The following is a 12001-nucleotide window of genomic DNA, read 5'->3' on the forward strand; positions in this document are numbered from 1 at the left end:
CCGGACTCGGCTGTTTTTAGCCGTTTTAAATTACTCTCAAGCTGCCAGACATTGTTCTCGGAGCTGAATAGTGCTGGGCTGTGGCCTCGGCAGGAAAAGGTTCGCCTCCTGTTCCGCCTCGGATCAAACAAGTGCCAGGATGTCCACAAGAACCAGAAGAGCCACAAAAAAAATCTTTTTCTCCCCTCCCTCCACCTCCTCGGGCTCCTGCTGATAAACTGGTGATCTAAAGGAGGGACTAATTAAAAATTGCAGGGAAGTGATAGTGTTCTTCACCCGCTGACATCTGGCTCTCTTTGTTAGGGACTCTACCGAAGAGAAACCAGTTTATTTGATCTATAATACAGGGTCAAGTCCAGCCAACCTCCCGTCCGAGGTCACTCAAGGCTGGCAGAGACTACGATGGATGTTTTCTTGCTGATTTGAGACCTCAGGATTCTTTCAGATGTGTGTTTTTCAGCAAGGAGGTCCTCCAGCAAAGACAAATGATTTCATCCTTTCTGTGGATGACAGCAGGAATCCCCAAATCTATGATGTCAAGCAGAGCTTGCCCGCGATGATCAGATCTGAAAGTGGTGCACCTCTAGTATGTGAGAAGTTGGGAGAGGAAGACTCTGTTTTCTTCAAAAACTTCTACCTTCTTGGTGGGAATGTCAATGTTTCTGTACAGAACTGGATCCTGAGTTTTAATATGCCCCAAACCAATGATGTGCTGTTTTCCAGAGGTTTTGGCGCATGGATTTGTAATTTCTTTCTACCTCGAATGGTCTCACACAGCAAGCCAGAGCGACGAAACCTGAAGCGCGGGTGCTTACCATATGCTCTTGCACAGCATCTGCACCATCTCCAGCGTCAGATTTCAGTCTAACAATGCAAATGTTTGGGGTGGGTGGGTGAGATGTCAGCAAACGCAGGGCTTGGACCCGACCTGTTTGTTCCCAGGGCATCGCAGTATTAATTGGGAGTAGTGCAGTGAAAAGGAAAACTGGTTGCGTTCACTTTGCCATCTGTTGGCCAGCCGTATGGCATTATCTGTGGGGAGGATTTGCCTGCATTTTGGAACATTATTCCATTTCTGGTGCTGTGCCTCAGCCAGCCAGAGAGTTAATATTACACGTAATCCGTTATCACACCTGCCTGCCTCCCTGTGTTACCGTCGAGGTGGGAAGGAGCTGCCACAAGTCACCTTGGTTTCTGTTGGCTGCATGGAGGTGATTGACGTTATTCCTCTCCTGTGTTAAAATTGCTCAGGCACTGATTTATAAAAATACCTGTGTTGCAACCCGACAGCGCCGCATTCCTCGCTCCTTAAGGACAGGCTGGCTGGCAAACTCTTTCACCCGTGGTTCCAGGCAGGAGCCATCTTCATACAAACTGCTGAGGACTCTGTTCGCTGTGAGCTCGCTCTGCCCAAGCCCTCCCTGAAAGGTGTTTGCAGGGAGAAGTCCTTCTCTTCTTGAGGCTGACAAACCTTTTCTTTTCCCCAGAGGTCGGGATTTCCCCCAGCTTGGATCGTTCCCCTTGTTCTCCTCTTGATCCTCACTCTTTGGGCCACCTTTCTTTGAGGCTCAACACCTAAACCTGGTCCAAAACTCCAGCATGGGCTTGGCTATGATTAAGCAACGCTGGTATTGGTAGTCCGGGCTGCCTTCCTGTTTACACACCTTGGTACAGAATCTGCCTTATTCATAGTGCAGGGCATTTGACTCATGCTTCTGACCGCCCATAACTTCCTGCTCCTGGTCCTTAATCTACCATTTCCCACCAGTATTAGTGCATTAATTACTCTCATCTAGGTTAATTCTTTGCAGCCCCTCGTTGCCCAGACCTTCTCTCAGTTCTTAACGATGTTGCTATGAATTTCAGCCTGGTGCTTTTCCATGTTCCCAGACCTTCTCCACCCAAGTGGGACCTGCAGATTTTCTCTGTTCCTACATCTGTGTCACTAACCCACCACTTATGGTCTTGGACCTACAGTAGACCCCTGGGGAATCCAGCCGTTCAGCTGGACAGTTGGATGTCTAAATAAGCAGGTTCAAACTCAGCCATGTTGCTTAAGCTTCTTTATAAAGTCAGGAGAAAGCCCTCAAACTTTCCCTCTCTCTCTTAGATCGCCATAGCTACTACTGTACTGTTACTAAATATTTCCTAAAAAACCAGCAGATGCTGCTTTTTCTTCCTGATTTTGGAGAAGCACCTGAAAATATGACTTAAGCACGTCCAGGGCAGCTGACACGTGAAACACGAAAGGCAGGTTTAACAGAGGAAAAACTAGAGTGACATCCATTTTAGTGACAACACTGAAGTGCAGAGCAATGAGAGATATAAATACAGAATTTCGGTTCTTTGCCACTTGGTTGCTCAGTTGGACAGAGCAGCAGGATTTAGCCCAAGCAAAAGGTCAACTAGAAACTGCACTTCTCCTTTCTGGCCACAGGATGTACCCATCACACCACAAACAGCCTGGCCGGACACAAAAGCAGGTGTTTCAAGTTTCCTTATTGCCCCAAAACATGTCCTTACCTCTCTCCAGGCCCCCTAAGACACCCACACAGGGGTAGATCAGGGCTACGTCCCGTGGGGCAGAGGAGGGTGAATGGAATGGGGTTGGTGTAGTCCAGAGGCTTCCCTTTTCCTCTTGTTGGATGAAGGTGATACGTTGCTGTGGAAAAAAAAAAATAATAAGAGCCAGCTGGTCAAGAGGTGGTGGCAGCTTTTGATCAATGTGAATTATAATGGGCATTTAGTAGTTGGGATTAATTTTACTATTTAAATGTGAGATATCAGTGCTACTTTCAGTGGCGAATGTGAAGGATTTCTTTTTCGTACTAATTGCCAGGATGTCTTGACCATTTGTCACTTGTGTATCGTCCTAAGCAGAACCAAGGGGCTCTTCAGAACCAGAGCTGGGATCTGCAAGAGCCAGTCATCAGGGCAGGGATTTGTAAAAGAGATATTGGGGCTGGTATGAATGGAAATCTCTTTCTGTAAGCGTCAGAAGAAATAGCAGAGCAGGGGGCTTAAAAACAGCTTGTATTCATAACGCGAGACATCATCCCCAGCCAAAAAAAAAAATGAGACTGTGTTGTTTCTGTCAAGCCCAGAGTGTCTGCACACCGATAAGACCATAGCACACACAACTCACCCGTGAAAGACCCTCCTCTCTGATAACAGGAGGATGGCAGCGTATCACATCTCCCATTCCTTCTCCTGGCAGCCAAGCAGGAGGAGAGGCTGCAGCAAAGGACCACCATAAAAAAAAAACCTATCCATTCTTAAAGATTATTACAGAACTGTGCCAGAACTGGGAGGTTTAGTGAAGATGTGACAGCTGTCATTCCTGGTTGTCTACGTTGCATACAAGTGGCTGGGGCCAGACCACTTGAACAACCATGTCTCATTGTCAGCATGAGTGAATGAAATCTGCAAGAGGAGGAGTGCAGGAGGGTAAGATCTGTTTGTGTTGCTTTAGCTGATGTAAATAAATAGAATCACAGAATGGTTTGGGTTGGAAAAAAACGTAAAGATTATCCAGTTCCAACCCCCTGCCCTGGGCAGGGACACCTCCCACCAGACCAGGTTGCTCCAAGCCCCATCCAACCTGCCCTTGAACCCCTCCAGGGATGGGGCAGCCACAGCTTCTCTGGGCAATCTGGACCACGGTCTCGCCACCCTCACACCAAAGAAGTTCTTCCTGAGATCTCATCTAAATCTCCCCTCTTTCAGTTTAAAACCCTTCCCCCTCATCCTATGACTCCCCTCCCTGATCCAGAGTCCCTCCCCAGCTTTCCTGGAGCCCCTTTAGGGACTGGAAGGTCTCCCTGGAGCCTTCTCTTCTCCAGGCTGAACCCCCCCAACTATCTCACCCTGTCCTCACAGCAGAGGGGGAATCTCTGTGGCCTCCTCTGGTCCCATTCCAACAGGTCCATGTCCTTCTGTTGTTGGTAGCCCCAGAGCTGGAGGCAGCACTGGGGGGGGGTGTGTCTCCCCAGAGCAGAGCAGAGGGACAGATTCCCCCCCCTCACCCTGCTGGCTATAGTCTCCTTCCATAAGATCCATACTGAGTTTGGCCTCTCTGGTTCCCTACCTCAGGAAGAAGGGCGCTGCTATAATGACAAAGCCCTGTACCTTCAGGATGCTCAGTGAGTCAAATTACTTGAGCTGATTAAGGATGCAGTACCAGGGAAGTTCAGTCTTAACGATTTGGCTGCTCTTGACTGGAATCTACTCAGTTTACAAGGCTTGAGTTGTGAATGTTTGAAGGCCTCCCTCAAACTCCAGTAGCTGTAGGCATCACCATCTAATTATACTCTAGCACACCACAGAGGAAGAGAATCCAGATCTGCCTGATTGTGTACATGTTTTGGTGACACAGTAATTACAGTCATTTACATCACACTGCTGATCACTATCCTGCGGAGAGGGTGAAGTCCTGTTACCCAAGCCTGCGGAGTGGCTTTGCATTGTATCCTGGGATTCAGAGCCAGTTTGCAATTTGTCCGGTCCCTGGCACATATTTTGGCAAACTCAACCCTTAGGATCACAAGGACAGTGTTCAAAATGTGGAAATAAATTCCAGCTGCTACCCTGCTTGCCCAGTTCAAAACCACAGGTATCTTCCATAGCGTGATGGCTCCACTCTGGCATCCAAGACGTGCGACCAGCAAGTTGGCTGTGAGCTCGCCGAGCTATTTTCATGCACATCACAGCTTATGGAACTCCTGAGAGGTATACAGCGTACTTTTACATTTGTTTTAAACATTTGTAATGGGGAGAGAGCAGAGATCTGATTTTCAACAAGCTGACATCAATCTACATGCTTTAAAGATGACCTGCTGGCACAGCCAAACCATACAACCTCTTTGACTCAAACCATTCCTTTCACAGCAAAACAAAATGGTGTTGTCTTGGCGTTTAACTAACTCACAAAGCACTTCTCTATAATTATACCTATCAATCAGACAAACTGAGGACTAAAGGAGAAAAAAAAATAATAATAAAAGAAAGGAGTAATCTGCTCCTTGGCCATAATTGGATTTCCTCTGCAAATATTAAGTTTCAACAAATATTAAGTACAACAATACAACAATAACAATTAAGTTACAAAAATAGATTTATTTTTAAACGCTTTTCTTCATGTGCACTTCAGAGAAATGTGTGTCACCTACCTAGAGCTTTTTAGAAAGAAAAACCGGAGAGCATTTTCCCAAAAAACTGGGAAGAAATTGGCCAGATTGGTAGGTGGTGGTAGAAAACCAAAGTCATTGAAGTTTGATTAAACTTCTTCCAACTTTTATCTCTTTGTTGAAACACCATAAGAAGCTTTATATATTTATCTGTAACGATGCATAGCAAGCTGTAATGATGTCTGGCTTGAGCCAGTTCTCATGAAAGACAAGCAATTGTTCCCCATTTTTCCAAGGGTCTCATAAAGTTTCACGTGTTTCAAGTTTCACTTACCTCAGAAGACTTTGGAAAACCTGCTTGTTTTAGGCAGCAGCCATCTCTGTCACCTGACATCTGCTGACCAGAGGCTAAGGTTCAAGAGGACTTCTCCATTAGCTGGCTGGTCTAGCCTTCCTCCAGGTATCTCCTCGGGGTTTCAGCTAGGAAGCCAGAGGACAAAGACACAACCATGGGGTCAGATAGGCTTCTTGGAAACTAACACGTTGATGGTTTTGCAAAATGTATGTACCAAGACACAATACCAGTCATAATTTCTAAGTTTGTACATGGGCAAGTCCTTCAAATTATACTTCTGGTGCTTGCAATTCTTGCATCCTTGTTTACTAGTTCTGGGATCAGAATTTAATGTTTGAAATTAACTAAAATCATAGAACCATAGAATAGTTTGGGCTAGAAGGAATCTTAAAGATCATCAAGTTCCCACCCCCTGCCCTGGGCAGGGACACCTCCCACCACACCAGGTTGCTCCAAGCCCCCTCCAACCTGGCCTTGAACCCCTCCAGGGATGGGGCAGTCACAGCTTCTCTGGGCAACCTGGGCCAGGCTCTCACCACCCTCACACCAAAGAATTTCTTCCTGAGATCTCATCTAAATTTTCCCTCTTTTTAAAGAGTTTAAAACCATTTAAGAGTTTAAACTTAAGAGTTCAAAGTTTAAAACCCTTCCCCCTCATCCTATGGCTCCCCTCCCTGAACAAGAGTCCCTCCCCAGCTTTCCTGGACTCCCTTTAGGGACTGAAAGGTCCCCTTTAGGCACTGGACACAAACTACACCTACACAGATGTTTTTCAGGATTTGAGATACTGTGTTGTGCATCTCAGGATAAAATCTACCCGATGGAGGTGTATGAGCTTTTAATGGAAAAGCTGTATCAAAACCACTTTGACAGCAAACCCAAGCCCTCAGTTCTGGACCCAGCCCATCGCTCAGACCTACCGCGTGTGTCAAACGTGGAATTGCCCTGAACTTACCAGCCCAGTTGCCTACTGCAAAGGAGTTGCTGGAAGATTTCTCCCACTCCACAAATCCTCCCCTCTGGGCACAGTTTGTTTGGTTGGCAGAACAGGCAGCAGGTCTGTCTGCCAGACCTTCTACTCTGCTATGGCACACATTGATAAAAAACACCTCCTAACATGGGCTTTCCCAAAGCCCCTGCAGAGCCCACTGCCCACATGGAGGGCTTGGAGAAGGGCTACGCTGCCCTAGGCTTGCCCTGGGCTCCAGGGGAAGGGGTGAGATGGAAAAACCTGTCAATAATCAGTGACACCAGCATAGGGCACAGGTCTGGGACGGTGGACTCAAATACCAAGTCCCACTGTTCTCACTCAGGAGCATTTCCAACCGAGTTCCAAGGGGAGTTTGCCAGCTGATGAGGCAAGGCTGATCCAGCTAAAAGGCTAAGGACTTCTCCAAACAAAGATGGAAACGTGGATTCTATTCGGGGTGATTTTTATTTCAGATTGAGAAGCTACATGAAGAGAAAACACATACACATTGCCATGAGAGAAGGGAAAAAAGAGAGAGAGAGAGCATCCTGTTGTGTCACCCTCCTGATACAACAAACCATCTCAACCTGAGCCACAAGACTGGTTTCTCCCCGGGCAGGCAGGGAGAGTTTTTAACGCCGCGGGGTAAAAACACAGTAAACATCTGTAATATCTACCCCAGGGTCACACACCCCCAGACACAGCAATATGGTCTTTTTTTTTTTGCGTACGCAAATGTACATCTGTTCTTGGTAGATAATAAAAAGGCTGACACAGAGTGGCATGAATCAAACCCCTAGCTTTGAAAGAGGAACAGTTACAGATGTTCATGAGGATCAACACACCCACATGGCACAGGTACTTACTCAACGGAGTGGTTACTCTAAGCACTAGCTTTATGTGAAGGCAGGTACCTTCATACCAGTGATACTGGATTGTACCGGAGCAGGCGGCAGTGAATTTCAGGGTTCGTCTGTCTGTCATTTTATTAAAGTAATTAATCAAATGGCTTAGCATATAAAAATACGAGAACCCTTCCTCCTAATTAGAGCAATTTGTGTTCACGTAGAAATAAAAGCACGCACACGCATACACACATCTGAGGCAGGATTGCTGACCGAGAGCTTACGGGATAAAGAAACTCACTTTCTCCGTCCCACACTTGGACATCACGTTCTCCCTCACCATTCCAGGGATAACGGAGTCTCTTCCCTTTGGTGCATAGTTATATTCGAAAGCCAAACAGCAACTTGGAAGTTGTCCTGAAGGGAACCAGGACAAGGCACCTTTAAGGATAATAAGGCAGATCGCGTACCTCTGCTGCGGAGACTCCTTTGTGTCTCAGGGGTAGTCCTGCTGTCCCTGAACCTAGAGGGATTAACCAAAAACTAATCAAAATCTTCACCCTCACAAAGCCGCCAGTGAGTCAGTCTCAGTTTGCCATAAACAAGAAGCAATTCAGAACAAGAGGCTTCTCTCCCCTTAGCAGAGGTACAGCTCAGCTTTTTGTAGTGCTACATGCTGTAGGGCTCCACTCTGTACAGCACGTGCTTTGGGGATGAGCTTACCAAAGTGCAGCCAGGACAGAGAAAGTCTAAATAAGACTATACTCTTAAAAGACTGCATTATCCAGGGATGGCAAACACATTATCTCCACACTGGTCCTCAGGGAAGTAAGGCCAACAGAGCATCTATTGTGGGGCAGAGCAGGGAGGCAGCCAGGGCTGGGCTAGCTCGGTCACAATTATTTGACTAATTCAGTGTAAAATGTCATTAAGCTATTGCCTTAATGAAGTATGGTTTTCTTCAGCCCAGTCCCTCCTCCCAAGTTGAAGCTATGCCTTTGTCCCCTCATCACAGGATGTGAGACAGTCTGTATCCTTGCATGCAACTAGAATATCTTTAAGTTTAATCTATGTACTATAGGAGCGTGGTCCCACGGGGGTCTGGGCAGACTCCAAGGACCAGAGCACGCTCTACAAGAGGGATAAAGAGAAGGAAAACCTATCCAAAAATGAGGAAGCTTTGCTTCTGCATCAATACTGACCACTGAAAACACGTTTTTCTTGTGGGAGGCACCATGTCATAAGAAGAGTATGAGCATGTAAAATGCCTCTAGTTATAGCCAACGAGTTTTAAAAATGTTCCTTTACTGCTGCTTTACTGAACATGATCATCTTAAGAGGACCAGACCAAACACCTGTGCTGTTAAGGATGTATTATCTCCATCACAAGTCCAAAGGCCACCGAGAGCTCAGGAAATTACATCATTGCACAGCAGCAAAGGCCCTGGCCCGTCCCCTTTGCACCATTCCTTCTGGTTCTTAAAAAAGCTGCAATCCAAACCAGCTAATATTTGGAGCGCTTTTTATGGTTAAGCACAGTTCTTTCTTGCGGGAATGTAATCCAGGGGGATTCAGGCATGTGTAAACAGTTTCCTTCAGAGAAGATTTCCCTTGCTAATTTCTTTCTGCAACATGTAACATGCAATTAACTTAAGTTACACTGATGCAGTTTAGCTTCCCTTACTAAATAGGTGCTTGCAAAAGAAGCGTATTACAGCCCTGTTACAAGGAGCAAGCAAAAGCTCTCCTAAGGAATATCCACTACTGAATTTCTTGGTCCCTGTGGCTTAAAACCACACTGTTAACTTTGCATCACAACAGGGTTGGCTCAAAATTCATTTCCTCCTGCTGGTTCCCATCGGTAGGCCCGCTTGCCTTGCAAACAGCATCCCTGGCCTTGGGAAAGACAAGTGTAAATGTTTCTTGGGTGGGACTTCAAGGAAGAGCAGTCAGGCTGCTGAAACGTCCACAGTCCTCACCTCCTGCTGGCACTGAGATCAGTGGTTAAATCCAAATGAGATTTCATAGCTGCTGAGGATGACGTACCTGCTGACACTAAGATGGAATTAGATAAGTAAACATACCACGAACTTTTCAATGACAGAGATTTTCTTTTTCCTTTTCTATCAAAAAAGCCATCCTAGAGGGAAGATAACTCTCCTACTTCTCCTACACTTCTCCCCTTCCATTCCTCCAAAAAGACGAGCGATCATTCTGTAGTAACGTGATATTAATACTCTGGTATCAATACTCAAATATATTTATAAAGCCCTAGATGTTAAGTATTTGGGGTAGGTGATAGTTGTTAGCTAGCAATGAATCTCAGGAATCTTCATGTGACTCAAGAAACGTGTTCTTTCACCTTTTTCTGCATGCATTCACTTCTGCAGCTGTGGAATGCTGCCTGCTGGTCACAAATGCCTGTATAGACCCCATGCAGAGAAATAATATCGTGCTTAAAATTCACTTCCCAAGCCAGTGCTCAGATGTGAAGACAGACGGCTACGGGAGCCAAATAAGGCTCTTGATCACTTCTTGTCAGACTCAAAATACTCAGTGGCAACCATCTCAACGTGTTGCCCAATGTCTGGAAAAAGCTTCAGAGCGTTGGTCGTACCCTTTTCCCTCCTCTCTGACACTGAACGTGGCTTTCATCAGTCTGTTTGCACAGATAATAACGTCTTTGTCTTTGGAGAACGATGGCCACCACGCCGTTTATCTGAGGAGTACTTGTCCCAGCTATCCCGCGCGGAGGAATGTGGGTCAAGCCCTGCTCCAGAGCTGTACCACTGCTTCTCCCTGGCCATGGCTAGCAGCCAGGAGCAGCTTATCGGAGCTCCGGGCTGGCACGCTGCGTTGTTGCCCGGTGACGACGCGCTTCGGGAACCATCAGCACTCAGCGTCTGCCTCTCCCTGCAAATCCTGGCCAGTCAGCAGGCAGGGATTTGCAACCTCTCCACTACACGCTGGACAAACGCCTGTGGTCTTTTTGATGCTACCACTATCAAAATGTCAAGGAAAAAATGCTTCCTTCAGGGTCTTAGCGTCTTTATGCCCATCCTCTATGATGCTCCCCTGCTCCCCTCCAGCTCTTCCTTCTTTTTCTCCACTTTTTTTTGCCCATGCTGCCAAGACAACTTGTTTTTTTAGTTGAAAAGCTCTTTCTTCCACTGAAACTAGACAGAAAAAAACAAAGCTGCGGAGGCTTCTAATTTAGATGCTGAAGCCACGGTGAGGTCTGTTATTTTACCTGAACCTAAGCACTCATGGGCATCCCAGGTGGAGATGGAAGGAGGCAGATCTACCAGGGCACTCTGCCCGCCTTGAATAAAGCACATCCGCTTTTTAGAATGCCACTCACACCAAAACTACCTTCCCCACCTCCCCAGTTAGCCCAGCAAGCCCATGCACTGGATCTCCTGCCTGTCACATGGTCCTTCAGCGTCTTAGCCTGTCCTCCTGTCTGTCTCCTGCCTGTCATTCAGGCCCTAGCACAAGGCAACTCTTGACTTCATGAACGCATATTTTAATTATTTGATTCCTTTTGTATTTTTGAAAAGCTCACCATTATTTAAGGTTTAGAGCTCTGTCTCTTAAGAGTGCTCTCCAAAGCCTGCGACTCACTATCCTCCACGCTATTGCCTGTGAGAGACAGGTGAGTATCTGTAAACTTAATTTACAGAAAAGGAAGCAAAAGCAGAGGATTTATGCAGCCTGCCTAATTCTGTGCTGTTCAGTCACAGGATCAGTCACCACAGGCAGGTCTGCGAGTGATTATGAACTGCCACGGCCCAGTTAAAAATCAATGAGGACATGACATTTTTCCTTTGGTGACAGTTTGTCTTTTTGGTCCTCTGACATCCTACCTGAGGCCCATTGCTCACTGCCTGCCAGAAGGTCAGGATTAAAAATGACCATTTCCAACAGGAGGATGCTTTCCAGCAGCTGCAGAAACTTGCTGTGCTGGCAGAGGACCAGAGTGAAGATTCAGCCTGGATTGTTGACCAACAGCTGCAAATCTCTGCAGAAAGAGGTGGTGGTTTTGTACCTTTTTGTAAGTTCTCCAGGACATAACCTACAGGGTGGTCAGTCACAGATATCAGGGCCTTTGACTTGGCTGAAAGAGGAACTGCCTAAAAGCCTCAGTTTTTGTTATTTCTGCTGGAAAATATGGAGGAACCACAGGAGAATGAGTCTAAGAATGGTGACATTGGGTCCTGGCCACAGCAAGCATCCAGGGAAGAGTATAGGAACAGAGCAAACACATATGAAACCTTCCTCCCCCTCATACTGTCCCCACAACCTCCTGCCACCTCTTCAGGCAGTGACAGGACTGCCCAGAAAAGACAAAGCAGAGGTTGTTTCACCAGCTGATTTGGTACTTTGGCTGGCTCCACATTTCTGTTACGTCCAAAGGACACAGTCCTGTTTGTCACATCCCTGCAGGCGAAGCCCTAGGTTTGACCCTAGTTGTTTTCAACACAAAAGCCATCCATCCCCAGAAGGGTTTTAAGTCCTTCGCAATTACTGATTCTTTTAGTGCAATTACCAACACGACAAGCCAAGACTCAGCTCGAGCTCGGTTCCTGGGAACAATGGGTCTTTACTGAAAATATCCCAAATAGCAGCCAAGTGCTGGCACCCTCCATCGCTTGCTTCAGCTTTTAATGCATCCATAGCCACATCTCACAGCACGGAACAAGCA

At 46.6% G+C, this 12001-nt stretch overlaps 1 protein-coding gene across 1 annotated transcript in view; it reads right to left on the bottom strand.

Annotated features, from left to right (window-relative positions):
* Positions 1-5868, bottom strand: part of LOC106901569 (centrosomal protein of 68 kDa-like) — a 20391-nt gene extending 14523 nt beyond the window's left edge. Inside the window, exons 1-2 of the mRNA XM_014964417.1 lie at positions 5461-5868; positions 2524-2662 (exon numbers count right to left, since the gene is read on the bottom strand). The gene's annotated coding sequence lies outside the window, so the exon portion shown is untranslated. The remainder of the gene's footprint in view (positions 1-2523; positions 2663-5460) is intronic.
* Positions 5869-12001: the final 6133 nt, after the last annotated feature.

This window comes from Calidris pugnax, unplaced genomic scaffold (assembly GCF_001431845.1).
Source record: "Calidris pugnax isolate Ruff unplaced genomic scaffold, ASM143184v1 scaffold219, whole genome shotgun sequence".
NCBI classification, from domain to species: Eukaryota; Metazoa; Chordata; class Aves; order Charadriiformes; family Scolopacidae; genus Calidris; species Calidris pugnax.